Below are 12,225 nucleotides of genomic sequence, written 5' to 3'. Positions count from 1 at the left end.
ATTTATTTACTTAGTTTTTTGCAATAGGGTAAAAAGCTTGCTCGCTCAGTTGGTTCTCTACACTTCATCCATGACTCCAGCTTTTTACTGGTTGTTTTGGAGATGGAATCTCATGAACTTTTCTACCTACAGTGGCATTGAACCTCAGTCCTCTAGATCTCACTCTCCTAAATAGCTAGGGTTATCAGCATTAAGACAGGGAAAACACATTGAATTATCTTAAAGTTTTTTTTGGTGCTGGTCTTGGGGCTTGAACTCAGGTCCTAGGTGCTGCCCCTGAGGTTTGTGCTCAAGACTAGTGCTCTATCACTTGAACCACAGCTCCAATTCAGATTTTTTGTGCTTAATTGGAGGTAAGAATCTCATGGGATTTCTTGGTTAGGCTGGATGTGAACCATGATCCTTTGAACCATGCAGCAAGATCTCAGTCTCCTGAGTAGCTAGGATTACAGGTGTGAGGCACCAGAACCTGGCCAAATTATGTTTTAAGTTCACAACATCTGTATTGGGTTCATCATAAATTTGTTGGCTTTTTCCTTCAGCGACATGGGAAGAACTCAAGTGCAACTTACAACAGTTGAGAACATCCTCACAATGAGTCTTGAGTTGGAAAAACTGTAAGCTAATATTTTTCTTTACAAGACTTATATTTCTTTCTATTTATAACACTTATTTTTAGGCTTAGTAATTTCATTAATTTGGGCTAATTTATTAATAAACTTAGAGGTGACATTTTCATGCAATAACTTCACATTTTTAAGTACAGTTTGATGAGTTTGCATAGCTGTAACCACTACCACGTTCCCATCACCCATAAAAGGCCATCAGGCCCTTTGCAGGCAATCTGCTCCTCTCACTACCACCCCTGGAAACCTCCAATCTTATATCTGGCACCACAGTTCTACCTATCCTGAAACATCCTACAAATGAAATCATAGAATGTGTAGCCTTTTGGGTTTGGCTTCTGTCACTTCACAGAACCCTTAGCATGTCCCATTAGCAGTGGATGCAATTGCAATTGTTCCACATTTTCTCCTGATCCTTCTATTTTCTAAAGATTTTTTTAGTCTTTTTGTAGTAGGTATGTGGTGGTGTGTTAGTGTGATCTTAATTTTCATTTTGGATTTTTGTTTTGGTTGCCAGTCCTGGGGATTGAACTCAGGACCAAAGCACTGTCCCTGGCTCCTTTTTGCTCAAGGCTAGCACTCTGCCACTTGAACCACAGCACCACTTCCGGATTTTTTTTTCAATATATGTGGTGCTGAGGAATCGAACCCAGGGCTTCATGTATACGAGGTGAGGACTTTACCACTAGGCCATATTCCCAGCCCTGTTTTCATATTTTATTTAGGCATTCTTATTGAATTTTATGTGTGTGCAGGCTTGAAGTAGGGACTTGGGTGCTGTCCCTGAGCATTTTTGGTCATAGCTAGTGTTATAATAACACTTTGAGCCACAGCTTCCCTTCTGGCATTTTGGTGATTAATTGGAGATGAATTTCTCAGATTTTCCTGTTTGGGCTGGCTTTGAACTGCAATCCTCAGATCTCAGTCTCCTGAGTAGCTAGGATTACAGGGGTGAGCCACAGCACCCAGCTCAGGAATTTATTTTCACAACTATACTGGAAAATATTTTTGTAAGATTTGTAAGACAGGACAACAAAGTAACCTTTCCAGAGTTTTTTCTCTGTACTTCTTTCTCCTTTGGTACTATGCTCTATGAACTTCTGTCACCTTTAGTGACCTGGATGCTGACCTCCATTTCATAAGAAGGGAATTCACCAGTCTCAGGCAAATATTTCTTCCTTATGCAAACCCCTAAAAACTTACCTACAGTAATTAAAATTGTGTAGTGGTCAGTTTTTCATTCCTGTGATCAAGTGATTAAGAGAAACTGAAAATAGGAAGTTAATTTTGGATCCTAGTTTCAGAGGTTTCAGTCCATGGTCACTTGCCATCATTGCTGTGTGCTTGTAATAAGACAGAATATAATGGTGGTAGAAATGTGGCAGAGGAGGCTGCTCACCTGATGACAGGCAGGAAACAGAGTGATACAAGAAGGTCCCAGGGACAAGAAACATTCTTCAAGGAACAAAGCTAGTAACCTATTTTCTTTACCTAGGCCACACTTCCTAAGAGCACATTGAGCTATGAACTCATTAACAGGATAATATATTAATAAAGTTAGTGGCCTGAGGAACCAACTATATCTTTTTCTTTCCCTTCCTTCCTTCCTTCCTTCCTTCCTTCCTTCCTTCCTTCCTTCCTTCCTTCCTTCCTCCCTCCCTCCCTCCCTCCTTCCCTCCCTCCCTTCCTTCCTTTCTTCCTTCCTTTCTTTCTTTCTTCTTTGCTGTTCCTGGGGTTGGAACTCAGGGCCTGGGCACTGTCCCTGAGGCTCTCTGTGCTCAAGGCTAGTGCTCTACCACCTGAGCCCACAGCACCTTTTCCAGCTTTTTCTGTTTTTGTGGTACTGAGTAATTGAACTCACGGCCTTATGCATGCTAGGTAAGTACCCTACCACTAAGCCACATTCTCAACCCTTATTGTTTCCAAGAACAGCAATTTACCAAAGAGTTCCTCCCCAACTATCCAGGCCATATTCCTCCACAATTTCTTTCTACACAGAGAAAACCAGTTGGTGGCCTTGGCCTGCTCCTTCCACCCTCAGTAACCCCTTTATCATTACTTTAATTCTCTTATGTTTCCATTTACAGGATCTTGCCTCACCAAATGGCCGGCTGCCTCTGCCAATATAAAAACAATGTTGAGGTTATCTGCAAAACAGTCAAGCTGCACTGTGACAGTATATTGCTGATAAACATCTCATATTGTCGTGAGTCTGTTGCCTGATGAGACATTTTTTTCATTTGTAACTTTTCTTAGTGATAATTTTAAACAAATAGCGCAATAGCCTGATTTTTATTTACCTAGTGTTAAATGCCATTAATTTCTGAAGGTTTACAGAACTTAAATATATATATTATTTCTTAAAAGGTGATGTACAGGGCTGGGGATATAGCCTAGTGGCAAGAGTGCCTGCCTCGGATACACGAGGCCCTAGGTTCGATTCCCCAGCACCACATATACAGAAAACGGCCAGAAGTGGCGCTGTGGCTCAAGTGGCAGAGTGCTAGCCTTGAGCGGGAAGAAGCCAGGGACAGTGCTCAGGCCCTGAGTCCAAGGCCCAGGACTGGCCAAAAAAAAAAAAAGGTGATGTACAGAGGGGTTAGAGTAATGTAAGTAAGGTAAACAGTAATTTTTTTTTTTTTTGTCAGTCATGGGGCTTAAAGTACTGGGCCTGGGTGCTGTCCCTGAGCTCTTCAGCTCAAGGCTAGTACTCTACCACATAAGCCACATCACCACTTCCGGTTCTCTGGTGGTTATTTGGAGATACTAATCTCATGAACTTTCCTGCTTAGGCTGAATTTGAACCATGATTCTCAGACCTCAACCTCATGAGTAGCTAGGGTTACAGTCATGAGCCACCAGCACATGATTTAACAGTACATTTCTTTTTAGACAATGTCACCCCTTCCTTCATTTTCTCCTAGTTTTTCCCACGCATAATCACATAAATTGTATCATTCATTTTCAACATCGTGTCTAGTACCATTGCTGCATTTGTTTACCCTTTGTCACTTCATTTCTGTGCATCAAAAACATGACTGATTTAGTATCAGGAAGCTTGAACACAGGTCTCTACTGGCAATCCAGGGTTTTTTCCCCCCACAGATAACACTATTACCCTTCTTCCCAGTGGTAGGAACAGCAAGAACCTTTCACTTTCTTTTCACGTTAGGAAACCAACATCACTTGCATCTTCATGTCCAGGTGTTAGTCACCAATTCTGATAATACCCAAGTTCCTCCTTTTTCTTCCTAACTCCTGACATCCTCCTGTGGCCCTTATTCCTACTGAAATACTCTAGTTCTTCAAAAGAAACCTATTTACATAATGATACTGAAGACATTCATCCACTCAGAAGCTTTGGATCATTCCCAAGTAAAACTGGAAATGTTTGAAGTGAAATGAAAACATTTCTATCTTAAAAAGAAAAAAAAACCTTTTTCAGATTTCCATCTTAAAGAAAAGAAACTTTTTCAGCCCTGCACGCTCTTATATGAGTATAATCCAAGCTACTCCAGATATTTTAAGGACCATAGTTCTAAGCAAGTCTAGGCAAAAATTAGCAAACACCATTCTAATTAAGAGTTAGGCATCATAGCACCCTGTGATAGCACCTAGATCATGGCTAGAGTTTAGATCAGAAAAAAGCGTGAGTCCCTAGCTAAATTGGAATGTTTTATCCACAAACTGCCAATATTATCTGGACTTGTTGCACATTGAAAATTAGCACATCAGCTCTCTGCCCAAATTTAAGGAGAATACCAGGATGTCCTACTATGTTCTACTGTGTAGCATGTCCTGTCATCAACTACAGTGTGTAGGAACAAAGCCCCTGCTCCCCAGTGAAGGAACTGAGTGTGTAGGTGAAAAAGAACTTTATAATAATAATTGGGGACTTATTATCAAAAGGAGAGGGACCTCTGGGTTAGCATCTCTGTCCTCGTGATCCTGAGGAGTGGGCTTTGTCCTCCTGAGCAGCTGTGATGGTAGCAAGAACACTGAAGCATTCTGAAGACATAGGGAGAGTCATGCGCTCCCTCTGCTTTGGAGACAGAGGGAGGGCCCTTCTGCAGAGAAGCTACTGAAGGGTTGTTAATTGAGTATTGGGAAACTGCATATCCTAAACAGAATCCTGTAATTCACACAGAAATATCCTAGTCAGAATGCTCTAACAACTACTGTGTTTAAAAAAATCTTTTGCCTTTTTGTTATTGCCGTTTCATACCACCTACATTTGGGCTGATTCACCTCAGTGCTCTATATGACACTCAAATCTTTTCTGATCCCTAATATATTTGGTTGGATTGTGAGGTGGTATATTGACAAGGTCCTACCCATTAGCCTTCCCTTATCAAAGCAGTTTCTTCTTTTCTGACAGTTGAAGAAGAATCAATAGGGAATCCAGAGGGAACATTCATGAAGGTGTTAAAGGACCGGAAAAGAAACAATAGCACTGAACTGATTATTGAACCAGAGACAGAATATTCAGACAAAAATGATGACAGCTACTCAGGCTTCATGAATGATCAGTTAGAGGTTAACGATAAAAGTGAAATTAGTAATGCACTCAACAACATATTGCCCTATTTATCACAGAATAAGCTACATGATGCAAGGGCAACATTGTTACCATTCATTAAACTACTCTTCTCAAAGGAGAAAAATGGGAATAATCACATGGATAATACAGAAAGCAATATAAGAAGACCCCCTCCTAAGCCAGAATCCAGCCAAAATGAACTGAATAAGCCTAATTTTGTGGAAAATCTGTTAAATGCAGAAATTCAGAAAACAATTAATGCAATTAAAAAGAAAGAAGAAATAAATATGGATACACATTCTACCACCCTTCTAGATCCTAAATTTAAACGACACATATTTCCCCAAAAAGTGCAGAGTGCTCAACCACAGGAAAATATCCAAGCAGAGATGAAGAGTACAGAGGAAAGACAGCAGAGGCCCAAAAGAGTCCTCAAAAGGCCGAAAAGCATACGCAAAAGGCACCTCAAGAAAGTGACCAAACAGAGCATCTGGATGAAACAGAGTGACCAGCCTCTTGCTAAAGAAAGGTTCAGGAGACTACCCCTAAGGGAACTTCATGTGGCTCAGGAGCCCAAGAAATTAGTGGGAAACTCCTTGCCTACAGAGCCCTCATTTACAAAAGAACCTAGGGCATCAACCTCTTCTCTCCTGAAACCAGACTCAGAGGGCAGGGCCTCCATGTCGACCATTGAAAAATCCCTAGATGAGGTGAGAAATAGAGCAAAAACCTTAACCTACACCAGGTTTCTTTTAGATGGTACAAATTCTAGAGTTAAAAGCATAAAGGATTCTAATCCAAGCATATCTTTCCCCCCAAATTACGGCATTCACAAGACTGGCTCTCTTAAGAGAAAACCTAAGGCTAAACGGAATCGAAAGTTCAGAAAGAAAACTTCACTCTTTAGACCAGTGCATGCAAACAGGCCTCCATTTTCTGGAGTAAGGAGCCTCATAAATTCCCCTTCAGGAGAGGATTTTTCCTCATGGGGAGAGCTGAGTTCTCAGGAGAACAGTTTTCCAGAATTTTATGCCATTTCAAATCCTGTAGACATCATTCCTCCAAAACTTCAGATTACAAGTGCTTTAGAAGGAAATGCTTTGGTTAGAAACATTCCTGTACCAGAAGGAAGTCTCCCTGAAAACACAATTCACGAAAATCTTGATGCTCCAGGTTCCAGTGTGACTGCATTCAACTTAATGCCACCTGTCCAACAAACCAATGAGACACTATGGAAACAGTTAAACTCGGGCATTGATTCATCAGATTCCCAATCCCAGTTTCCATCCTTTGGTGATCATTTTGAAATGCAGTTAAGCCAGCAGCTGAAGTCCCTTGTTCCCAACAATGATGTAAGAAAGCTACTATCTCAGCTCATCCAGACCTTGACAATGGACTGCTCTGAGAATGAGATGCAGAAAGCCTGTTCCAAGCTCATCTCCAGATCTGGTCTCCTGATGAAGCTTCTCAGCAGATCTCAAGAAGTCAACTTGTCCAAGACTGAGTGGGATACAGACCAATGGAAAACAGAGAACTACATCAATGAGAGCACTGAAGCTCAAGGTGTACGGAAGGAGTTAAGTGAGGTGAGGACAGTTATAGAATACAGAACTCCAGGCCCAACTTCCTCATCCTTTAGATACACCTTGAAGGAGGAAGACCTGGGGCTTTAGTCCAGTCCAAAGCTATATGACCAGGACAGTGTTATCCACTCTCCTCCTTTATAGAGTGAATTGGACCTGAAACACAGTAAGATTTAGAAAATTACAAATTAATGAGGCATTTTAACACATTAGATTGGGTGTGTGCATTAAGAATCTACAAGATCTTCAACTTGAAGAATAGGATTTGAATTGTTTTTATCGTTCCTATCTCTTCATTATTTAACAGAATTGTCTTTTTGTTAACATTTTGTAGCCCATACAAGATGTTCCTGGATATGGCTTTAACAACAAAATCATCTTGGCAGTAGCTGTGATTTTAGTAGTGATGATGTTGATTATAATATTCTGTCTCACTGAGGTAAGGTCCACAATTCATTCAGGTCTCCATTATATCCTGTAATAGATTCAGAACCCACAACCTGAAAAGCAAAACCTCTTTTCTACTCTCTAGAAGATAATTCCTTGATGGTGCAGTTTTCTGTCTATGGCACAGTATTTCTCATTTTTATTTCTGTAATGTCAATTAATTAAGACCACTTTCAAAGAAAGAAGTGAGTTTTATTACTGAGTACTGTCCAAATTTGTGCCAAGGAGTCTATGATCAGCATGGGGTCAATTTGCAAAGGCTTTTGGGAAGTTATTCCCAGCTCCATACATGCAGGTATATAGGTGGCACATTTGTATTTCTCAGTGTTTCATGACCTGCATACGTCTATGCAGTTCAACCATGTATTTTCACACATAAATATATGTGCACATATGCACATATATATACATATATATGAATATTTTCTCTGCCTCATTAGATGATCATTTCAGAGAGGGCAAGAAGTTCAAAGTGTTTTATTTGTTGTGTCTAAAAATGGTACTCAAAGAAAAGAAATGAGGCATTATTTTTAATTTCACAATGAGCAATAATACAACCTCAAATTAAGTTAGAATACACAGTCTAGCAATGGACAGACCAAAACAGTTGTGTGTGTGTATGTGTATTTTTGTTGTGGAGATTAAATCAGAAATACTGTACATACTAGCTGTGGGCTCTACTGCTATTTTACACCCATAGCCTAAGAAGACTTTGAATATTCTAATCAGTCGGTGAAAGGAACATATGGCAATAAAATAGCTGCTTAAGTATTTAGAGGCACAAATAACAAAATAGCCCTACACCGCCATTACATATTTTTCACTAAGTGAAACAACAGTAACAAAAAAATTATATGTACTTTTCTGTAATATTAAGTAAAACTATCTATTCATAATCTAGAACAAATTAGGAATGAGCTTTCTATGCCTGATCTCTTAGGCAGAAACCTTTGGTACCTGTGGCTACCTTGTCCCGGAGGTCAGTGTCAAACCTAGCACTCTGTATGTATGCTACATAGAGGACAAAGATGTTTCCACAGATTGTTTGGTCTAACCCTCACAAAAGGCCTGGGAGGAAGATCTCATCTATCTTCTTTGAAAGGACATCAACTTAAGGCCCTGGTAGCAAAACTGGGTTTATTGAATGCTACATTTATTCTTTCCTGATCCAAAACACTATGTTTATCTAGACTCTTCCATGATCCATTTGTCCTTCCTGCTCCAGTACTACTTAATCAGTTGCTTAACATTTTTCAAGTTACAGGTAGCAAGGCAAGCTTCTGCTCTCAGATCTTCCTTCCATATATTTCAGTTATTCCTGCATGATTTTCCCTCCAATGTGAAAATCAGATAAGGACTACACAGAATATTTTAGGAAGAACATTCTGGGAAGAAAGAATCTCAACCTACACATTTTACCCTTATTCTTCTTAGAGAATAGGAAGGGCTTGAGAGTTGTTGTATTTTTTATGAGACTACTGTTTAACTCAGGCCTCACAATTGATACACTGAGCCTGTTACCTAAGCAATGCCCCAATACTTTTGCTGTAGTTTAGTTTTCATGAACAGTCTTGGGCATTTGCATGAGCCATCCTGGGACTAAGATTCTCAGATCTCATGTTCTTGAATTGTTACCACACCAAGTGTGACTAGCATGCCAACCGCCAGTGTTATGGGGGTTTTTTTCCACAGATTTTATACAATTTTAGTTAGGTTAATTTCTAATAATTTTCTTTATTTATTGAAATTGTAAATAGGATCTTCTATTTGTTAATTTGTGTTAGTATATAGTAAAGTGATTAAACTTTGTATGTTGATCCCATTTAAAATTTGCATTCTGTATTTCTAAGAAAATTTCAGGTGATTTTTCTTAGGTGTTTTAGGCTGTGCATTATTCCATATGAAATAATAGTTTCCTCCCTTACGTACCAAGCCCTTACTCCATTTACTATTTTTTTGCATTGATTGGGACCTCCTCAACAAGGATAGCTAGTATTGGTAGCAAGACACATTCTATTCTTGTGTTTCATTTCAATCAGCATCATTGTTTTGGTTTCTAGTAGATACTTTGATTAATTAAGGGCCTTTTATGGGGAATTATGCACTGTATTTTATATAACACAATGAATGTATATGTTAAGTGCCATCTTCAGACAAGACCTTCAGCTAGGTACTGTGGAAGAGAAAAAGATTAGTAATGTGGGATTCCTGAGCAAAGAAAAGTTACCATATCCTGGGCAGATAATATATGAGTAAAAGAAGGAACAGGGTTGGAGATAGTGGTCATTGTGGTGGGAAATCATGATTGTGCTTTTTTCCAAAACAGATTTGTTGCCACAGAAGAGCAACAGAGGAAGGTAAAGGATCTTCAAGGTAAATGAGTCTGTAAATCTTTCAGTGAGGACCTGAGAACTAGAGGAGCTATAGAACTCATCTGTTTCTATCCCCTAGCCTTACAGTGGGGGCACTACCCAAGGTGGAGAGAACTTTTACTTCCCAGGGGTCTCACTAGCAAAAGTAGTTCCCCAGCAGAGCCAGAGATGATCAGGATTAGCATGGACTCCTCTCTGTCACCAGTCCTTCAGTGAATAGGGTGGGAGACTGAGAGGTTTCAGCTGTATCTGCTCCTGCCAGAAGTGAGCCTCAGGAGATAGCATAAGAAATCCCTGGGGTATTGGGGTGTAGGTCTGATGGAAGGTGGAATGTAGGGGTCCTTCCTGTACAATGATGAGAAAACAACTCCTCCTCCTGGGTACCTTCTCATCTCCATTCTACCTAGAACTTCAGATCATTTAGGTAAGGGAGACCTCAGATGCTAGTTTATCATTTTCTTTTGTAATAAAGAAATGGAGAAAGAGAAAGGGGGATTGATATACTACGGTAACGCTACTTGTGAGTTAGGAGATGATGGTTCTTTCCCCTTATGTGGTGGTTGGGCTGTGGACACATGTAATCAATCCCTACATACCAAGAAGACATCCACAGTTTCTGGAACAAGAAACTGTGGGATTTTGTTGTTGTTGTTTTATTCTGTTTTCATCAGAACTAATAGCTTGTCTTGAAGTGTTCATCATGTCTAATAGACTGACTTTACACCTCACTCATCATGATAGCCTTTCAGAGATGAAAATCTCTAAATACCTTTGGACTTGGGCAATAGCTTGCTGTGTGCTTCAACTTGTAGGATAAAGCATCTAAGAGAAGAGAGGCACCTCTCCCTCTCCTCTTCCATCCTTCCTTCCTTCACCCCAGCAAATGACCCATGGGAGACTAAGTCCAAAGGGGACTGAGAGAAAGGCTCTCTTATGCACAGAGATATTTGGGAAAGAAGATAAGCAGGGCTGACAATCCTAGCTATGCTGCAGACCAAGTCACATACACAAGTCTCCTTAGAGGTATTGTAGGGACCTTTGGGACAGGCATGGAGAGTTCCTGCAGGTCCTGTCTGTGTGGGTGGAATTGATTCCAAATCCTTAAGTTAGGGGAGACTTTGCTCATTGTGATTATGACCCAAAGTACAGGTGTTTGTTTCAATAAGACTTGAGAAATACATAGTGGCACACATAAAATAGCATAAATTGTTACTAATTGTCTTTCTTTTTCACCAAGGGGCTTTTGTTGGTTTCTGCGAAGGCAATCCTCCTCAGAACCTGAGAGTCAGGCAAGTTAAATTGAAGAGGAAGTGGTGGTGTGGCCAGAAAATGCAGGCAAAAGCAGAATTAATTATGTTCCCCTTGTCTTTCCCAGGAGGGCTTGTTTTCAGGGCGGCCACTTTGGTTGAGGGATATGTACAGACCTCTCAGTGCTACAAGCAAGAAAAGCATGGCCAAGAAGCTACATGACAAAGACTCTTCTAATGAGGATGAGCTTTTCCAGAAGAAACAAGGGTGAGTTTCTGGGAGCAATTTAACATTCCTAGCTAATGGGGGTGGGGAATATGGAGGGAGGGCACAAGAGAAAGTCTGGTTGATCCCTTCAAGACTAAAAGCTTGGCACTGTTCTTTTCCCAGGAAGCCCAATGAAACAGCCATAGAGATGCCACCACCATCATCCCCTCCACATGGTGAGGTTGAAGAGAGCGAAAGTGGTGTGTGCTGTGGGATCAATCCTTCCACAAAAAATTGAAACTTTTATCCTCTGACACTGGCCGGAAGCCTTCCCTTTTAAAAAAAAAAAAGAAAAAAATGCACAGACTAAATGGAGACAGGAGATTACAAGTTGCTCCCCTAAAAAGGCAACTCCTGGGTCAGTGTATTCCAATTTGTAAGTGCAGATCCCTATAGTACCAGTCACAACTATGTGTGGCCCCTGGCTATTTGCAAAGCAAATAAATCCTGTCTGTGTCTCCCCTAAATAAAATGATTTTTTATTACTTTGGCCATCTGTACTTACTATGTAGGCATGTTATTTAAATCTCATGGCTACCTGGGTGGTCAGTTTTATTCTCTCCAATTAACAGATGAGGTAACTGAGGTCCATGGACTAAAAAAATTATTATATATATATACATGTATGTATATATACATATATGTGTATACATATGTATATATATTTTTCCAGTCCTGGGGCTTGAAATCAGGGCCTGAGCACTGTCCTTGGCTTCTTTATCTCTAGGCTAGCACTCTACCACTTGAGCCACAGTGCCACTTCTGGCTTTTTTTCATATATATATGTGTGGTGCTGAGGGTTTCATGTATATGAGGCAAGTGCTCTGCCACAAGGCCATATTCCCAGCCCCAAAATTACAATATTTTTCTTAGGCTTTTATGTTGCTTGTAGTTGATAATACATGCCTTTACTCCCCCTACTTGGGGCATGGGGGTGGAAATAAAACCTGTGTTCTACATCAGTCTGGGCTATATATTAAGGCTTTTTCTCAAATCAAAACAAAACTAAACACCCAAACATAATTTATATAAGTTCACCTATGGGAGACACTAAAGGCCTTAAGGGGACCTTTGTTATAGATCCTGAATCTTCTATCAGCTTTACTGTCATTAATTGACAAGTGTCAAACAATGGAAGGACT

The 12,225-nt window shown here is 40.2% G+C and overlaps 2 protein-coding genes across 2 annotated transcripts in view; one reads left to right on the top strand and one right to left on the bottom strand.

Moving 5' to 3' along the window:
* Window positions 1–890, top strand: part of LOC125366146 (RAD52 motif-containing protein 1-like) — a 243,380-nt gene extending 242,490 nt beyond the window's left edge. The window contains exon 7 of the transcript XR_007213795.1: window positions 767–890. The gene's annotated coding sequence lies outside the window, so the exon portion shown is untranslated. The remainder of the gene's footprint in view (window positions 1–766) is intronic.
* The window catches only part of LOC125366145 (leucine-rich repeat-containing protein 37A2-like), a 408,609-nt gene that overhangs the window by 280,859 nt on the left and 115,525 nt on the right, over window positions 1–12,225 (bottom strand). The gene's annotated exons all lie outside the window — the stretch shown is intronic.

Source organism: Perognathus longimembris, chromosome 17 (genome assembly GCF_023159225.1).
Source record: "Perognathus longimembris pacificus isolate PPM17 chromosome 17, ASM2315922v1, whole genome shotgun sequence".
Classification (NCBI taxonomy): Eukaryota; Metazoa; Chordata; class Mammalia; order Rodentia; family Heteromyidae; genus Perognathus; species Perognathus longimembris.
The sequence above is the reverse complement of the archived record's forward strand: the minus strand, read 5'-3'. Positions and strand labels throughout refer to the sequence as shown.